Raw genomic sequence first — 18,006 nt, 5'->3', positions numbered from 1 at the left:
CATAAAAATGTATGTGCTTGAATCTTCCTTTATTTCAAAAAGTTGGAAAACAAAGAATGAAAAACTTTGCCTCACTAAAAACATCTGTGCCAAATTGCAAATATGTATGAGAAAGTTGTCACTTAATAATAGCCAGGCAAACTATTTCAAAATACCTGAAACAAATTATTATTCGCTTAAAACCTCTGAGCTTAGTATGACTTCTATATTTGTGTGAGCTTTAGGTGATCATGTTTGATTCTGTGTCATTTCACAGCAAAGCAATGTCATATATAATGATATTACTGACCTCGGAAAAACAACTAACTGTTGTAACAGGATATCTTAATCCTGCTAAATTAGTGGTTTCTCACTAATTTGCTCCAGCACTAATTTTATCAAGGTACAAACACCGTGCATAGCAATCCACCTGCACTTACTGGTATTAAAATCTAGGCCTTTTCTTCAACAACACTGCCACCTTCTGCTTAGTATAGATTTTCATGTTATTTCTATGCCTTCAAGAGTTGTGAGATTCACTTTGGATTAATATATACTTAAAAGTTAGAAGGGACCATAAGAATGTCTAATCAGGTCTCCACATTCTACAGATGAGGAAACTGAGGCCCAAAGGGATTAAGTCACTTACCCAATGTCCTACATTCATTTTCTCCAGATTAAAACTCACAGTTATTAATTCTCCCTAGTTCTCTTCCCACTGACATATTTATTATTAAACTGTACAGAGAAGTTACCTCAAGACATTGATTATAATAATCTAGAAGCATGAAATCTTAGACTATTTTTATTTATACTTTTTGTTTATTTGCATTATATAAATTTTGTATCGTGAGCAAAAAATATATTTTTCAATTTTAAAAGATTTGTGTTTGTTCAATGTGTAGCTTAAATAGAAAAATTATCCTAGATCAGAAAAGCAGACAACTAAAATTTTTTCTTTTATTCTCCATTTTCTTCTGAATTATGAAAATGCCTATCAAATCAGGCACAATACCAATGCTAATGGGTAGGTTTTAGAAAACTAAGGTGCAAGAATATAGCATGCTAACTTAGAAGTAGCCAACAAGAATTGTGTTGTAAAGCTTTATATGTTTAACAAACCTATAGATGTATTTTAAAGTAGGCGATTTTAAGCTTAATAAACTTGGATGTAGCAGCATTTTTTGAAAAGGTTTTGTGCCAACTTAAATGCCTCATTTGTTTAGGTTGGGTGTAGATTCTATCGGCATTTCTAGTATAAACCACACTTAGTGGAGACGTACTATCTTTCTAACATATTACACATTTGTCAATAGTTTGTTACAGATTTTTTTGTCTATGTCATGAGGGATATTGATCTGTAGTTTTCTTTTACTGTGATATCTGGTTTTGATATTAATGTTGGCCTCATAAAATTAGTTTGGCCTCCTGTTTTCTGGAAGAGGTTTTTGTAAAGCTGGAAATATATCTTTTGTACATGTTTTATAGAATTCACTAGTAAAACTATGGTTTCTTCTGAGGTAAGGTTTCTATTTATGAATTCAAGTTATTTAGTAGAGATAGATATATTCTCATTTTTAATTTATATTTTAGTTCATTTTGTTAATTGGTGTTTTTCAAGGATTTGTCCATTTGATCCAAGTTGTCACATTTATTGGCACAAAGATGTTCATAAATATTTTCTGTTGTCTTCTCAAATTCTGTAGGATCTGTCGTGATATCCCCTCTTTCAATCATTGGTGATTTGTCTCTCTTTTTCTTGATTAGTCTGATAAGAGGTTTATCAATATGTTTTGGTCTTTCAAAGAATTAGTTTTTGGTCTTTTGAAAGACCAATTAGTTTTGATCTTTGAAAGAATTAGTTCTTTCAAAGAATTAGATTTTATCTAATGTTTGTCTAATTTTTATTTTGTTAATTTCTGCTCTTGATTGTTTCTTTCCTCCGACTGACTTTGGGTTCTTTTTCTAAATTCTTATGATAAAAGCCAAGATCATTAGATTTAAATCACTTTTCTAACATAAGCATTTAAAGAGTTGAATGGATTTCTACACCCTGCTTTAGCTGCATTTCACAAATTTTTATATATTTTATATATTGTATTTTCATTAATATTCTATTTTCTAATTTCTCTTGTCATTTCTTCTTTGACCCATCAGCTTTTTTTACAGTGTGTTGTTAAATTTCCAAACATTTCAGAATTCTCTAGATTATTATGTTATTGATTACTTAGTTAATCCAGTTGTGGTCATAGAACAAATTCTGCATAATTTCAAACCTTTAAAAGTAGTTGAAAATTGTTTTATAGTTCAGCGTATGGTCTATCTTAGAGAATATTCCATGTGCAATTGAAAAGAATTCATATTCTCCCATTGTTTAAATGAGTATTCTATTAATAACACATAGATCAAGTTGGTTTAAATAGTTTTTTATGTCTACCAACTGAATATTCAAAGTGTACATTTACTTTGTAGTTTAAAGTTTGTTTCAATAATTTTTAGATCATTGGACTCACCCTGGAGTGATATCAAACCAGAGTTTAATATCATTGCCTAAGCAATTAATCAGTTTGAAAGCTAGAGACCACATGATTTCCTAAGGTCTCTTATTCTAAAATTTTGTAATTAAGCACAAATTTGAAATGTAAATTAGAACTCTTCATTGAAGGGTCATTGGAATTTTGTTCTAAAATATAAGATTAATGAAATAAAAGGTAAAATTAAGAATTATTCATACCTTTACAAAGTAGAATAAAATTTAACTTGTACAATAGTCAATGCATTTAGTCTTATGGGTTTAATTGTAATTAACCTACATTATATGAAAAAAAATTAAAGGTTCTTTGTCCTGGAGCTGGTGGGTTATTATGATGCTTTGCTTCCATTTTCTTAAAGCTAGTTGGTCTGTAACTTCTTGATTTATGCTGTGGTTCTTGCATACTATACTTCATAAAATATAGATTATAAATAAAAGTTAGAAATTAGAGATTTCCTTTATTTCTATTAATTATTCAATTTAACCTTTGGGGGCTGCATGCATATGTACATATGTATGTAATACTTGAGAAAGACTTCAAGATTTTCCTTGGGAATATATGCAGAGCTCTGAGATAGTACAGATACTGATCTGGGTATCCAACTGGAAGAATGCCTTATCTTCATTTGTCAATCATAGGATAACATGCTATACTCCACCACCCAACCCATGCTACTAATCAGCAATTATGGGAAGAGAGCCTAGAAATATCTGCAAATATTCATGCTCCTTTTCTTCTATTCAAAGCCAAGACCTCTGGGAGTTCAGAAGCCTAAGTGGCTTTTCTATCTCTTCCTCTCTCACCAGTCCACAATGACTGCACCTGCTGGAATACAGAAACTGTCATAAAATATCTGAGGAAATCATCATTATTTGAGAAATATTTAGAAGGGAAAGAATATCAGAGAAGGGCCATAGTAAAGCAACAACATGTTGTTAAAAGACATGAGCTTTATATAAGGTAAGGTAAAGGACTCTAGAGACTCAGTAGGGGTAGGGTGAGAGGAGGACTAAGAATAAAAAACTATATATTAGGTACAATATATATTACTCGGGTGATAAGTGCATGAAAATCTCAGAATTCACCACTATGTAATTCATCCATGTAACAAAAAACCACTTGTACCCCAAAAGCTACTGAAATAAAATTTTTGTAAAACAAAACCAAAAGGGTACAAACTTTCAACATGAAGAAAGAATCATGCCTGGTTTTTCATTTAGGAATTGTGTGACATTGGGCAGTTTTAGGCCAACTTCCTCATCTATAAAATGAGCATTATAAATGTTTTATAGACACATATAATACGTTGCATAGTACACAGAGGGTGATTACTAGTAATTTCCCTCTAACCACCCTCCAGCACACCTGTCCAATTCCCCTACTGGATATAACTTGTTGATGTTTTAAGCACACAGTTTCATCTTATGAATTACAGTTGTGAAAGTAAATATCAGGAAGAAGGAAAGGCGTATTTCCCAAACAAATTTAAGCAATGCATTGTGACCATTTGATAGATCATAAAGGCACTCGTTTTGTTTTTTTGTTGTTGTTGTTGTTGTTTTTGTTTTTTTTTTTTTAAGAATTATCTGAATTCTACAATGCATGGTCCTAAACCCTTTATTCTCCATTCCTTTTTTAGCAGCCAATCAGATTGTTTACTGTATAAGTTATACTTACTGTGTTATCACAGGTGACAGTAGTCAGTAAATATTAACCAAGGTTAAACAAGTGTGTTTACAGTAGTAAGAATTGAAAAGTATTTATTCTTAGAACTTTAATCACATTATAATTAAATAGTATGTATACTAATGAGTCATTACTGAATTGAGGGGTAAGAATTTTCAGATATTCTTCTTTTGACATTACCTCTACTTGTATAATTTTGTTTCTAAGGGAAAGTTCATCACTGCTTAACAGATCGAACATTTGGTTGAGAAGCTTTTAACTCCTAACATATAATGAGGACATATTTTGTTAATCATGGTGGCTACCATGCCAGCAGCCCCTGCAAATGGAAACTGCACCATTCCCACAGCTTCTGCATAGTTTGAAAGTTCAGGCAACATCTGCTGATTGGACTAAGATGATTATTTGACCCATAAGAAGTCAATCCACAGTCTAGTCAGTAATCTATAATATTCTTTGACTTGAAAAATATCAACCTCTATCTTAGGAAATTTAAACTTATTAAAAATATATGTTATATCTATTAGAGAAAGCCAGTGAAGGTTCATGGAAAAATATAGGGTGAAGGAAACTGTAGGAGCTGAATTTATGAGTAAACCAAAATTATGAGTAAGCAGAAGGCATAAGGTAGAGAAAAGATATATAAAGAATGGAGGATGATGAATAAAGTCAGTAGAGTGAGGAGAATGGAAGAGACACATGAAAGGTAACTGAATCACAATAATGGCAGAGCCCTTGACTCAAAATCAATAGACTCCGGCTGTCCAAATTCCTAGATCTGCCCTGAATTCTGAGCTGACATCTAGTTCCAGTTTCTTCTTGATTCTCATATCTTGTATCCTCCCCTCACCCCAAGTTGCTTGAAACAAATTGATTTTCAAATCTTTCCAATCAAATCAGTATAGTGAGAATAAAGAAATTAAACTGTCTACTGCCTCCATGGCATTCTTATTGCTTGAATAAGCATCTGATGGTAATTTATTTGTTATTGATCCTTCCCTCATAAAAGATTAGTACAGAAATAACAATAAAGTTTATTTAATTATCAGTTTTTCAGATTTCATTTTAAGTAGCATTTAGGCACTCTGATGCAACTCTTGGGTGAAGGCAGATTGAATCCAGAAATTTAAAAATACAGAATCTAGATTAAGAATAATCAAGGCTAAACTCTCTGTGTACAACAAAGCCAGCTCCACAAAAGAAAGAATATTGGGTATTATTGTTATAACCATATTAAAAGATTCACATGCCACTGGTCTTAGATCCACAGGAAAAAAATAAGTCAAATTTTCATTGTTTCATATGTAGTTGTATGTTAAGTACACAATCCCTAACTCCAATACACAAAATAGAAATGGAGAAATCTGATGAAATCACGTATAGGCAAAATATTCAGATTACCAAATTTAAGAGATGAATAAGATAAACTGAATGAAATGCTAGGAGACGCTGGGCATGGTGGCTCATGCTGGTAGTCCTAGCACTTTGGGAGGCCCAGGCAGGTGAATTGCCTGAGCTCAGGAGTTTGAGACCAGCCTGGGCAACATGACAAAACCCCATCCCTAAATAAATAAATAAATAATGCTGGGAGAGGAAGGGCGGGGGAGAGAGAGAGAGATCAGTGGAGAGAGGATATTCTAGAGGTTAAAATTATGCTCCAAAATCTATATACAAATACACCTTAGACTTCACAAGGAAAATTGGGCCAGGCTGGAGAAGCATTAGTCAGGCCTGGAAAAAAAATAATAAAAACAGGCTGAAGAATGGGAGGATGATGGAGTGTAGTGGCTCATGCTTGTAATCCCAGCACTTTGGCAGGCCTAGGTGGGAGGATCGCTTGATCCGAGGAGTTCAAGACCAGCCTGGGCAACATGGGGAGATCCCCATCTCTACTACAAAAAAAAAAAATTAGCTGGGCATGGTGGAGTGCAACTGTGGCCCCAGCTACTCAAGAGGCTAAGGCAGGAGGATCACTTGAGCCCAGGAGTTCAAGGCTGCAGTGAGTCATGATTGCACCACATGCCTGGGTGACAGTGAGACCCTGTCTCGAAAACAAAATTTAATAAAGAATGGGGATGACAAATGCTCCATTCATCTTTCACCCTCTCAGATTTCTTTATCAATAAGGCAGTTAAAATTTGTATTCTTGGCTGGGCACAGTGGCTCACACCTGTAATCCCAGCACTTTGGGAGGCCGAGGTGGGTGAATAACGAGGTCAGGAGTTCAAGACCAGCCTGGCCAAGACGGTGAAACCCCGTCCTACTAAAAATACAAAATTTAGCTGGGCGTGGTGGCCCAGCTACTCGGGAAGCTGAGGCAGAGAATTGCTTGAACCCGGGAGGCAGAGGTTGCAGTGAGCCAAGATCACACCACTGCACTCCAGCCTGGGTGACAGAGCAAGACTCTGTCTCAAAAAAACAAACAAACAAACAAACAAACAAACATAAAAACTTGTATTCTTTAGTTCAATGCTGTAATGAATTTAGCTATGAAAAGAAATTAAGAGGGCATTTACGGTCTATACTGAAAATAAAAATACGTTGCTCATGGAACCCCAATTACATTTTTATTAAATTATGTTAATGCACTTATGTGTTTGTTTACGGGATGCCTGAGAACCTTGACCCATACTATACGCTCTTCTAATTTTCATTATAACCGGAGGTTTCCATGTGGCTTTTTTTTTTCAGACTATCCTATTTCTCCAAGATATGTGATGTTTTGTGCTCTGTGTAAATAATAATTAAAATCAGGTCAAGATTATATGTAGCAAGTTATGCCTGATTCACACAAGGGATATGTCCCTGAAAATATTACCCATCCCACCTCCATAGCCATCATTACCACCAGATATCAGAATGCAGTACTCTTATAAGACCTTACTGATGGAAGTTAGGCCTGGTGATATAGTACCGACATTGGGGCGGAACAGGATGTAAATGAATATAACCACCACTCTATGTCTATTATGGGGAAATACATTTCATATCCTAGTGAATGAGGTAACAATTTAACCTTTGGGGGCTGCACGTATATGTACATATGTGTGTAATACTTGAGAAAGACTTCAAGATTTTCCCTGGGAATATATGCAGAGCTCTTTAAAAAACCAAGAGAAAAAATAACTATTTTAGTGTTGCTTCACTCAAGAAAAACATTGCATTAACACATTTGTTTTGAGAAGTCAAAACTTTCACCAAGGGTAGAGAGGCATTGTTTTTACACATTGCCTAAAGGTGAGTTCAAAAAGAAAAGTGCCAAATGTTCGTGTCATATTAAATGGTAAAAATTTTTGTAATCTGTTATACAGTTTAAATGACAGAGTAAATAAATTTTTTAATGGCAATAGAGAGAAAAACTGAATTCACTTTTTTGGGAGCCTATTAAATTAAAGTGATTTTTAGCACACTCGGCATTCTCCTTGCTTCAAAGAGAAATAATAATTCAGAGACCAGCCCTTTTCTTGTTCCTCTGAGAGGCATAAAGAACAATGACTGAAATGACTTTGAGAGGAGAAAAAGAACTGACAGCCAGCAGGGAGAGTGGATACTGCTGTGATTAAAGGACTTAGAAGGAAAAAATATATTCAGGGTACAGGAAGTAAAAGTGTAGTGGAAATGGAGAAACAAGCACAGAAGAATGGATGGGTCGGGGAAAATCATAAATACTATAAAAGTTTTGCATTCAAAACATAAAATATAGGACACAATATTGACCAGAAAAAATCTCTCAGAAAAAAAAAAAAACACATTACTTCTAATGCCTGTAAAATATGTTCATGCTATGAAATTCCTTTTTTAGTATACTTGTTGTTTCCAAAGCTAGCATCATGACTAAATAGATTGTCACATTTACTATATTTATCACTTATCCTTAGTTACTAAAAACTCCAAATTAAATTTCAATAAGGAAAAATAAAGAAATAAGAAACAAAGTCTCTACCTCTTAAGAAACATACTTGCTTCCTTATTCCATTGCATTGCAAGAATTCCTGCGTGAAGTAATCATCAAACCTGTGAATTTCCTTTTTAAACTTCTTTAATATTACAATCAATGCTCAACTAAAATTTTAGAAGTAGCTGCCCTATCCAAAATATATTTTTCTTTTTTATGAAATATCAAACTAAAAACAGCAAATATCAAGCACAAGTTTTATAAAATATAATCCTAAAGAGTCCCATCTATGTACTAATATGAATCCCAAAACTGTCCAATAATGCAGTTAATCTTTTACTAATTGTAAAGTAAATATATTCTCATTAGAATGACTTCTTTCTTTCCTCAGAACCTTGCAAGGCAAGTACATGTTCACAGCATTAAATGCCATCATATGTACAATCCAGAGAAGCACCATTCACTTTGGGGCACATATACATGGTGCCCCCTGGAATTGTGCAGTATACAGGCTATGTGATAGTACATGAAAGCCGTAGCAGTATTTATATCTGCCATAGTCAATTTTCCTGCTGTCCTGTATCATTAACCTCAATTTCAAAAAGTAACAGCAACAAAATTTGTTATTACTTATTATCAAAACTGAATCTATCTTTATCATTCATTTCCCAGTTAGGTGTTGTGAAAAGAACACCAGCTTTCCTTCAGACACGTTTAGTTTAAATCTCAAATCTGCCACTCACTATCCATGATCTTTTGTACAAATTATCCATCCTCTTGGCTTCAACTTCCTCATGCCTAATAGGATTAGCTGTGTCTCATATAATTGTCATAGGCATTAAATGTTAATAATGAAGGTAAACTTCCTTACCCTGAATAGGATAAATTCAGCAAATATTCGTTGCTGTTATTATCATAGCACCAACATACTCAATCTTACAAATTTGAATTATTAAAAATTCCAAAGGTTAAGGGGCTCCGGATTTACATGGGAACTCAAAACTTAAAATTGTGCCCCTGATTAGATAATTGTCATAAACAATATGCATGGCATTCTGTATTTTAATATGTGTATAAATAAGAATTGTGTCATATGGAGATTTGAATATTTTCATATGCACATCCACATATAATTCTCCATACCATACATGTATTTAAATAAAGGAATATTAATATATATGGTAGCAGTTAAGAAAAGGTTATTTTCAGTCATGAAAAATACAACCCTAGGCTCAGATGCCTTTACAAGGGAAAAGTCCTACCAAACATTCAGAAGACAGATAATTCTAATTTTATACATATTGATTTAATATAAAGGAGGGTGATACTGATGCCCAACTCATTTTGTGTCAAGAAATGACCTTGACACAAAAATCAAGATATTTTAAAATGTAAAATTATAGATTAATCCTATGTATGATCATGAACACAAAATCCTAAACAAAATATTATCAACACAAATCCAGCAGTATATTTTTTAAATAAAATATTTTATTTATAACAATAATACAAAGATGATTTAATGTGACAAAAATCTGTTTATGTAATTGATCATACTAATAGATTATAAGAAAAAAATTACATAATCACCTCAAGAGGTAGAGTGAAGAAAAGGCATTTGATAACATTTAACCTACTCACGACTTTTTTACACTAGAAAAATAGTACTAGAAAAAAAACTTCATTAATTTAAAAAGAATATATAATAAACTCAGAATGAATATTATACTTAATAGAATATTATACTAATGAAAAGTCGGGACGTTTCGAAGCATTCCCTTTAAAATCAAACATAAGACAAGGATATTCTATTATTGGTTCTATTCAACCTTGTCCTGGAATTCCTAATCAATCAGTAAAATAAAATTTAAAAAAGAGTTAAGGATTGGAAAGGAGTGAGCATAAGTATCACTGTTTTGTATATAACATGATTTTCAACCTAAAACACTTAAAGAAAGTCTGCAGATAAATTACAGGAGAGTTTAGCTGACTTGTGTCTACCGCCATACCATCCTGAATGCACCCAATCCCATCTGATCTCAGAAGCTAAGCAGAGCTGGGCCTGGTTAGTACTTGGATAGGAGAGAGTTTAGCTGAATTGCAAGGTGAGAAAAAAGCAATACATTGAATCTTTTTTTTTTTTTTTTTTTTTTTTGAGACGGAGTCTCGCTCTGTTGCCCAGGCTGGACTCGGCTCACTGCAAGCTCCGCCTTCCGGGTTCACACCGTTCTCCTGCCTCAGCCTCCCGAGTAGCTAGGACTACAGGCACCTGCCATCTGCCCGGCTAATTTTTTGTATTTTTAGTAGAGACGGGGTTTCACTATGTTAGCCAGGATGGTCTCGATCTCCTGACCTTGTGATCCGCCGGTCTCAGCCTCCCAAAGTGCTGGGATTACAGGCAAGAGCCACTGCGCCTGGCCACATTAAATCTTTAAGGCCTCCATATACGTGTAACAATTAGAAAATGTATTTTTTAAAATACTCCATTTTTAAAGATTCCATAAAAACAAAAACTATAAAATACATACAAATAAAATGTAAAATGTTGGGTAGTACCTAGATGGAAAAAATTTACCAAACGTCATCTAAAGGTAGAAAAAAATAACCAGATAAAAGAAGAAATATATGATGTTCATGGGTGGAAAGAGTCGAACCATAAAGTTTTTCATTTTGCTCAAATGTATATATAAATCAATGTAATTCCAATTTAAAACTCCATAGGTTTCTATGGAACTTGAAGAGCTGATGCTAAAATTTATTTAGAAAAGTAAAGGAACAATAAAAGCTGAGATAGTTTTGGAAACAACGAACAAGCTGGGGTAACTTGACAAAGCAGTGAGGAATCAATACTTACTGCAAAACTCTAGTAATGAAGACCATGGAGTCTTGACTAATTACACAAATGAGATGAATAAGGCCGGGCGCGGTGGCTCAAGCCTGTAATCCCAGCACTTTGGGAGGCCGAGACGGGTGGATCACGAGGTCAGGAGATCGAGACCATCCTGGCTAACACGGTGAAACCCCGTCTCTACTAAAAAATACAAAAAACTAGCCGGGCGAGGTGGCGGGCGCCTGTAGTCCCAGCTACTCGGGAGGCTGAGGCAGGAGAATGGCGTAAACCCGGGAGGCGGAGCTTGCAGTGAGCTGAGATCCGGCCACTGCACCCCAGCCTGGGCGACAGAGCAAGACTCTGTCTCAAAAAAAAAAAAAAAAAAAAAAAAAGAGAGATGAATAAAATGCTCAAAAAAGAAAAAAGCTGTTAATAAATGGTTGTGGTACAGATAATTGAGCAAATATATTAATATTTATGTTAAAACATATTTAATAAATTGGGCTGCCATACACAAAAGTTGTTTGTGATTTAAAAGAACAGAAAATGAAAAACAAAAATTTAAAACATGTATAAGAAAGGGAGACTATGTTTACAGGGTGAAAAAATATTTCTGAAACAAGGCATCAAAGACAAGTAATAAAGAAAATACTTATACTACTGACTACACTTTTAAAATAAAACTTTAGTAGCACAAAAGACACATAAATAAGAAAAAAAGTATGCTATATACCAGGAGAAGGTATAACAAATATAACCATCAATGGATGGGATCCAGAATTTAGCAAGAACTCTGAAAAATAAGAAAACAAAAGGTCAATATAAAATAGGCCAAAGATATAAAGAGGAAGGTCAAAGAGAAAGAAACATGAATCGCTAATGAACAAATATAAAGATGTTATCCTAATCAGTAACCTAGAAAATGCAAATTAAGACCATGATGTGATACCATTTCACACCCATGAAGTTAGCAGTAAGTTTAAAGTCTGTCAGTACCAAATGTTGGCAAGAATATGAAGCAATGAACTCTCATAAACTGCTGATGGAGTTATAAATTGGTACAATGTTGGAGAAAAATTTGGCAATATCTAATAAAATTGAAAATAGCCATACTTTTTGTCTCAGCAATTCTACTCCTAGAGAAACCCTAACAAGGTCTCCAAAGAGACCTACACACAATATTCTTTACACTGCTATTTGTGATAGTGAAATGTTGAAAATAACCTATATGTCCATCAACAGAAAAATGGATTAAAAATGATGTGGTTAAACTATGGGATATTATCTTGTTATATGATTCTTTATGCTTTTCTGTATATTTGAAATATCTCTCTTTTTTAAAATGACCAGGGAGGGTCAGAGTAGATGATATTTGAAAAATGAAATTCTTCCAAATATTTCAAATCTATTAGCTATGCTTGAAAAATGAGTGAAGAAATCATTACACGATAAATTCACAAACACCTTGAATACATCAAAATGAATGATTTGTAAGGAACAGGTCTCATTAGACTAACCTAATTTTGTAACATGACAGAGTAATAGGCCTGGCAGATCAAGGGGCAGAGATAAATGCAATGTCCCAACTTTAGTAAGAATTCTTATCCTGTGCCATATGGTATTGTCATCAAAGAAACGGGAAAGGTAAAGAAATGTAAAAAAGAAAACAGGGATAGCATAGTCTAGACCTGGACTCCAGCCAATAGAATAAAATTCCCCAGTACAGTAGAAGATGGATAACTCTTCCTTCGGGGCTTATCAACCACTGAGAACTAAACCAGAGTCTCTTGGCCTGACGATAAAATGAAAACCATAGGCCTTAAATGTGCAGTTGACATCGAAGAGGCAGTGAGAAAAGCTCTGTAATATGAAGATGTATTTTATTAAAATTGAGGAAGTGGTCAAAACCGAGCTAATATTTAAAGAGAATATGACAAAAGAGTAGTACAAGTAAGGAGGGGAAATTAATATTTTAAAAATAAAAGTGCTAGCTAGGAAGCACAGTTCATACTCCTCTACATGAAAAACAACTTTATCCGGGAAAGTGGTGATTTTCTATTAAGCAGTCATTTGGTAAGAGACACACAGGATAGCAAGAGAGGGACCAGGCTTCTCTGCAGCTGCACCTCCACGCTGTCCCAGGAAGCAGACCTGCCTGAGAGACCAATCATGTGAGCGACCAGCCAGACGGTCTCGTGTACTGAGACTGCCCAGTTGAGAGTAGAAATCACTTTAGAGGTCAGATGGGACATCACGTTGAATTTTAAACATCAACATGTCACTGTGATCTGGAATCTATTAAAATAATGTAACATAAAAGTAGGAATGCTGTACTGACAAACCAGAAGCCCCATTTTCTCCATTTTGGCTCCACTGCTGTCCACTTCCATTTCCACCACTTAAAGATGGAATAGGAGATAGGAAGGTGGGTGGGGAGATTCTTCAAAATCAGCCAGTTGTTATAAAATTATGGCTATGAAAAAAATGATTTTAAAATCCAGATTATGGCCGGGCGCGGTGGCTCAAGCCTGTAATCCCAGCACTTTGGGAGGCCGAGATGGGCGGATCATGAGGTCAGGAGATCGAGACCATCCTGGCTAACACGGTGAAACCCCGTCTCTACTAAAAAATACAAAAAGCTAGCCAGGCGAGGTGGTGGGCGCCTGTAGTCCCAGCTACTCGGGAGGCTGAGACAGGAGAATGGCGTAAACCTGGGAGGCGGAGCTTGCAGTGAGCTGAGATCCGGCCACTGCACTCCATCCAGTCCAGGCGACAGAGCGAGACTCCGTCTCAAAAATAAATAAATAAATAAATAAATAAATAAATAAATAAATAAATAAAATCCAGATTATGAGAGAATTTTAGTAAGCGATTTCACATATACAAAAGGCCTTACCCAGAATTCTGTGGCCAGCTGTTCTTAATTAGGGAGATAAGAAAATAAGGATTTATATGTGCAAGATGGGATACTTAGATGAAAAATTTTAAATGATTTTCCTGACAGAGAGCAGCTAATAAAACTTAGGAAGACTTTACATGAGAAATTATAGAATCACACCTTTTAAGGAGGCATTCTTTAAATAAAATCTTTTCTGCTCTGGATAATTCTCTCAAAATTTCTCTCAGCCCTCAAAAATTGTCCCAGAAATATTCTCCCCACCTAAAAAAAATTACCAAACAATTTTGAGGAAATATATTAAGAGAAGAAAGTCATTACATATTATACATTAAGCACATGGCAAAGTAAACTTTACACTGTGCAATGAAGGTATTTTACCTTACACTATACACCCACATTCAAAACATTGTTTTGCTTTTAAAAAGCATTGGTTAATGCTTCACAGAAAATATATATAATTTCAGAAACCATCTGCCCACGAGTCATATTTCTTCATTGCTTCCTTGTGTTTTCTTAACTACTTTGTTAATATTTGCATAAAAACAGGACCTTACTTTCATGAAAGTGCAGATATTCAATCAATGTTTATAATATTACACATTTGTTGAAATTACACTGAACAAAAAGCACATATATAATTCTTAGGCGCTTGCATGCTGAATGTGTGAGCACTCCTAGAATAAATATTATGTGTGTATCTGACATGGTAATTGCTGGTGTTTTTCTATTCTCCAGGATCTGTTTTATTATCTAAGGAGTGAGCCCAACTCTTCCACTTCTAGGGTGGAGAGGCAAAGAGGAGAGAAGAGGTGAAGGTTATCAGGGTGTGAGGTGTGGTGGTGCTTCCCTCTGTGTCACTCCTACCCTTGCTTTTTTTTAATTATTATTATATTTTAAGTTCTAGGGTACATGTGCACAATGTGCAGGTTTGTTACATATGTATACATGTGCCATGTTGGTGTGCTGCATCCATTAACTTGTCATTTACATTAGATATATCTCCTAATGCTATCCCTCCCTGCAACCTCATGACAGGCCCCGGTGTGTGATGTTCCCCACCCTGTGTCCAAGTGTTCTCATTGTTCAATTCCCACCTATGAGTGAGAACATGCAGTGTCCTTGCTTTCTTAAAGGAGTGAGGGCAGGTCACCGATACACATGCACACTTAAATTGCTATGGCGGGGAGGGGGCGGGTCCTAGCTGAGATTCAACAACAGCTCTCTCCCGCCAAGAAGTGCCACTTACAAGTACAATCATTTGGGCCCTTAGCATCAGCAACTACAACCCTCAGACTGAACAAACTATTGATTCAAATGTGCACACAGAACCATTTCCAAAGACTCGTTGAAGTTACACATGATTGTGAGGAACATTTTAAGTTTGGAGGGATTTCATCCATTTCAGACCCAACCAAACATCACACCAAATTAGAATCCTAAGGCATCAAAACAATAAAACACTTGAAATGTTTTTAAATGACAACTCCAGAGATTAACACATGTGTTTTAGACACATTTAAATGTGCCTCAAATTAGTCTTTAGAAAAGGTGTATTATTACATCATCATTTATATGTAAGTATAGGTGTCGGCACTATACGTGTACAGCCACTTGGTTTCAGGTGGCACCTACCTCAAATGGACCACCCCACTTTTTATTTTTTCTGGCTCCTGTTTCTTCATAGGAAGTGCACAGAGATGCATGTCTACACACACTTTTACAGGTACTTATACATTCACCTACACAACACCCTGCATGTTCATACACGTTAGGTGGATACTCTGTACATGTAGTATATTTACAGATGATTTACTGAGTCATAAAATCCCCTTTACCCTTTCTCAGCATAATGAGCACAAAGCAGTTAAAGAAAAAAAAAAAAAGGAACAAAACACAGGGACTTGGCAAAAAGCTAAATATAACAGGGACATTTTTGAAGAGAAAATTCTAGAAGCAGGCTTCAAGGGGGACAAAGTTTTTCCAACACCATAGGAAAGTCACATTTCCTCCTTAGGTTTTCAGACTTTATTTAAGTTGTTAGGCAAACACGAAGAACTGTACCTCAGCTTCTAGCAGCTGCAAATGGAGTGAAACCTGTATAGATTACCCGCCTGTAAGTTTACTCTGGGAAAAATAGATATGTTTAATGAAACCTTAATACCTTCAGATATCTATAATAATCCAAGAAGGCCAACAAATGCTTAATGTGGTGAACCTGGATTTAATGAATAGATAAACAGAATTTCTTAACTAGCCCACAAATATTCTTACCAAATTTAAATGTATATCAAATTCAAATTTGATTTTTTAAAAGGGATAACCTGCCACGCATATTTTAAGCTAATCACAGAAAATCTATAGCATAAAAATGCTTTTAATTCCACATTCTAATGTGTTCAGACATTTAGAGGCACAATATTTCAAAATTATACCAATGAGATATCAGCTGTTTCTTATTTGGAAGAGGCATAAAGCATATTTTCCCACCCCAGCCCCTTGGCCGCTACTGCCGAGTGTAAATTTGCTAGAAAACATTAGAGCAGTGGCGAGAGGGAGGTCAGGATCACCCCTCCCTTCCTAGGAGATGATTCTGTTGGTTAGTTGTAGGAAAGAGGGGCAACATAGTGATGGCTATAGCCAGGGCACCATTCAGCCTTAATAGAGTTTTGTGAAGCCAAAATGGTCACTCTGTGTTTTTTAATTCATATTAAATTCCTGTCTAATGGTTCAGACAATGTTTTACTTCTCTAGAACCTCTTTTACAAAATGTTCATGGAGAAGTAACCTGCTAACGCTAGGTTGCTTTAGTCATATCCAATCAAGAGTATGGCTCCAAATATAGCAATTGGCCTTCATTAAATACCATACAGACAATGTTATATTTCACACATATCCATGCTGTTCTGAGTTTTCTCCTTCTTTTTTTTTTTTTTTGTGGCTTACATTTTTTTCTTTTATTGTGGTAAAATGTATATAACATAAAATTTGTCATCTTAGTCATTTTTAAATGTACATTTCAACAACATTAATTACATCCACAATGTTGTACGACCATTATCATATCTATTTCTGAAATTCTTTATTATACTCATCAGAAATTCTATACCCATTAAGTGACAACTTCCCATCCCCTCCTTCCCCTCAGCCCCCAGTAGCCACTAATCTACTTCTATCTGTATGGGTCTTGCCTACTCTTAAGTATTTCATATAAGTGGTATCATGCAATATGTGTCCTTTTGTATCTGGCTTATGCTACTTCAATTAGCATGTTTTCAAGGTTCATCCATGTTACAGCATATATTGGAACTTCATTTTTACAGCTGAATAAGACTCCATTGTATGTGCATATCACATTTTATTTATCCATTCATCTGTTGATGGACACTTGGATTGTTTTCATCTTTTGACTGTTATAAATAATGCTGCAACAAACACTGGTGGACAGGTATCTGTTTGAATCTCTGGTTTTTATTCCTTCAGGTTTATAACTTAAAAGTGAAACTGCTGGGACATATGATCATTCTAGGTTTAACCTTTTGGAGGATCTACCAAATGGTTTTCCACAGCAGCTGCACCAGTTTACATTCCCACCAGCAGTTTTCTCCTTCTCAAGCAACTTTCTTTTAAGCCTTAGAATAGCCAAGAAAAAAAAAAGGAAGGAATAAAGAATTGGCCTATATCTCAAAGAGCCAGCCTATGTAATCTTTAATCTTGTCACACTGTACTCCTGACTTTTATAAATGGCCTGCAAAATAATCCCCATTTTAACACTTGGTTTTGTTTGTGTTTTTCTATTAAACAATCACATGTAATTACGTACATATTTCTCCTTTTAGTTCAGTAGCCCATATTATTTCCATTCTCCATGACAGCACTGTGGGAAAGCACTATTTTGGTTGAATGGAAGGGAACATGTCCAAGGCCTATTATTAGTTACCCTACGCATATGCTGGGAATTGTCCTCCACTCCTCTAAATACCCAGAACCTTCCACACCAGCAGATTGTGGTTACACTTTCCAGTCCTTTTCCTCCTTTAACAAATTTTCCCATGTCATTTCCCAGAGCAATTGCAGGCTGCTCTTCCTGCTTCTGGCAGATTGATTGTCTCATTTAGTGGTGTGGTTTTGTGTTGCCTACAGAAAGAATGTCTTCTGCATTAATCTTTTGTCTTAAAATTTCAGG

The sequence above is a fragment of the Macaca nemestrina genome, chromosome 3, assembly GCF_043159975.1.
Source record: "Macaca nemestrina isolate mMacNem1 chromosome 3, mMacNem.hap1, whole genome shotgun sequence".
In the NCBI taxonomy this organism is placed as follows: Eukaryota; Metazoa; Chordata; class Mammalia; order Primates; family Cercopithecidae; genus Macaca; species Macaca nemestrina.
The sequence above is the reverse complement of the archived record's forward strand: the minus strand, read 5'-3'. Positions refer to the sequence as shown.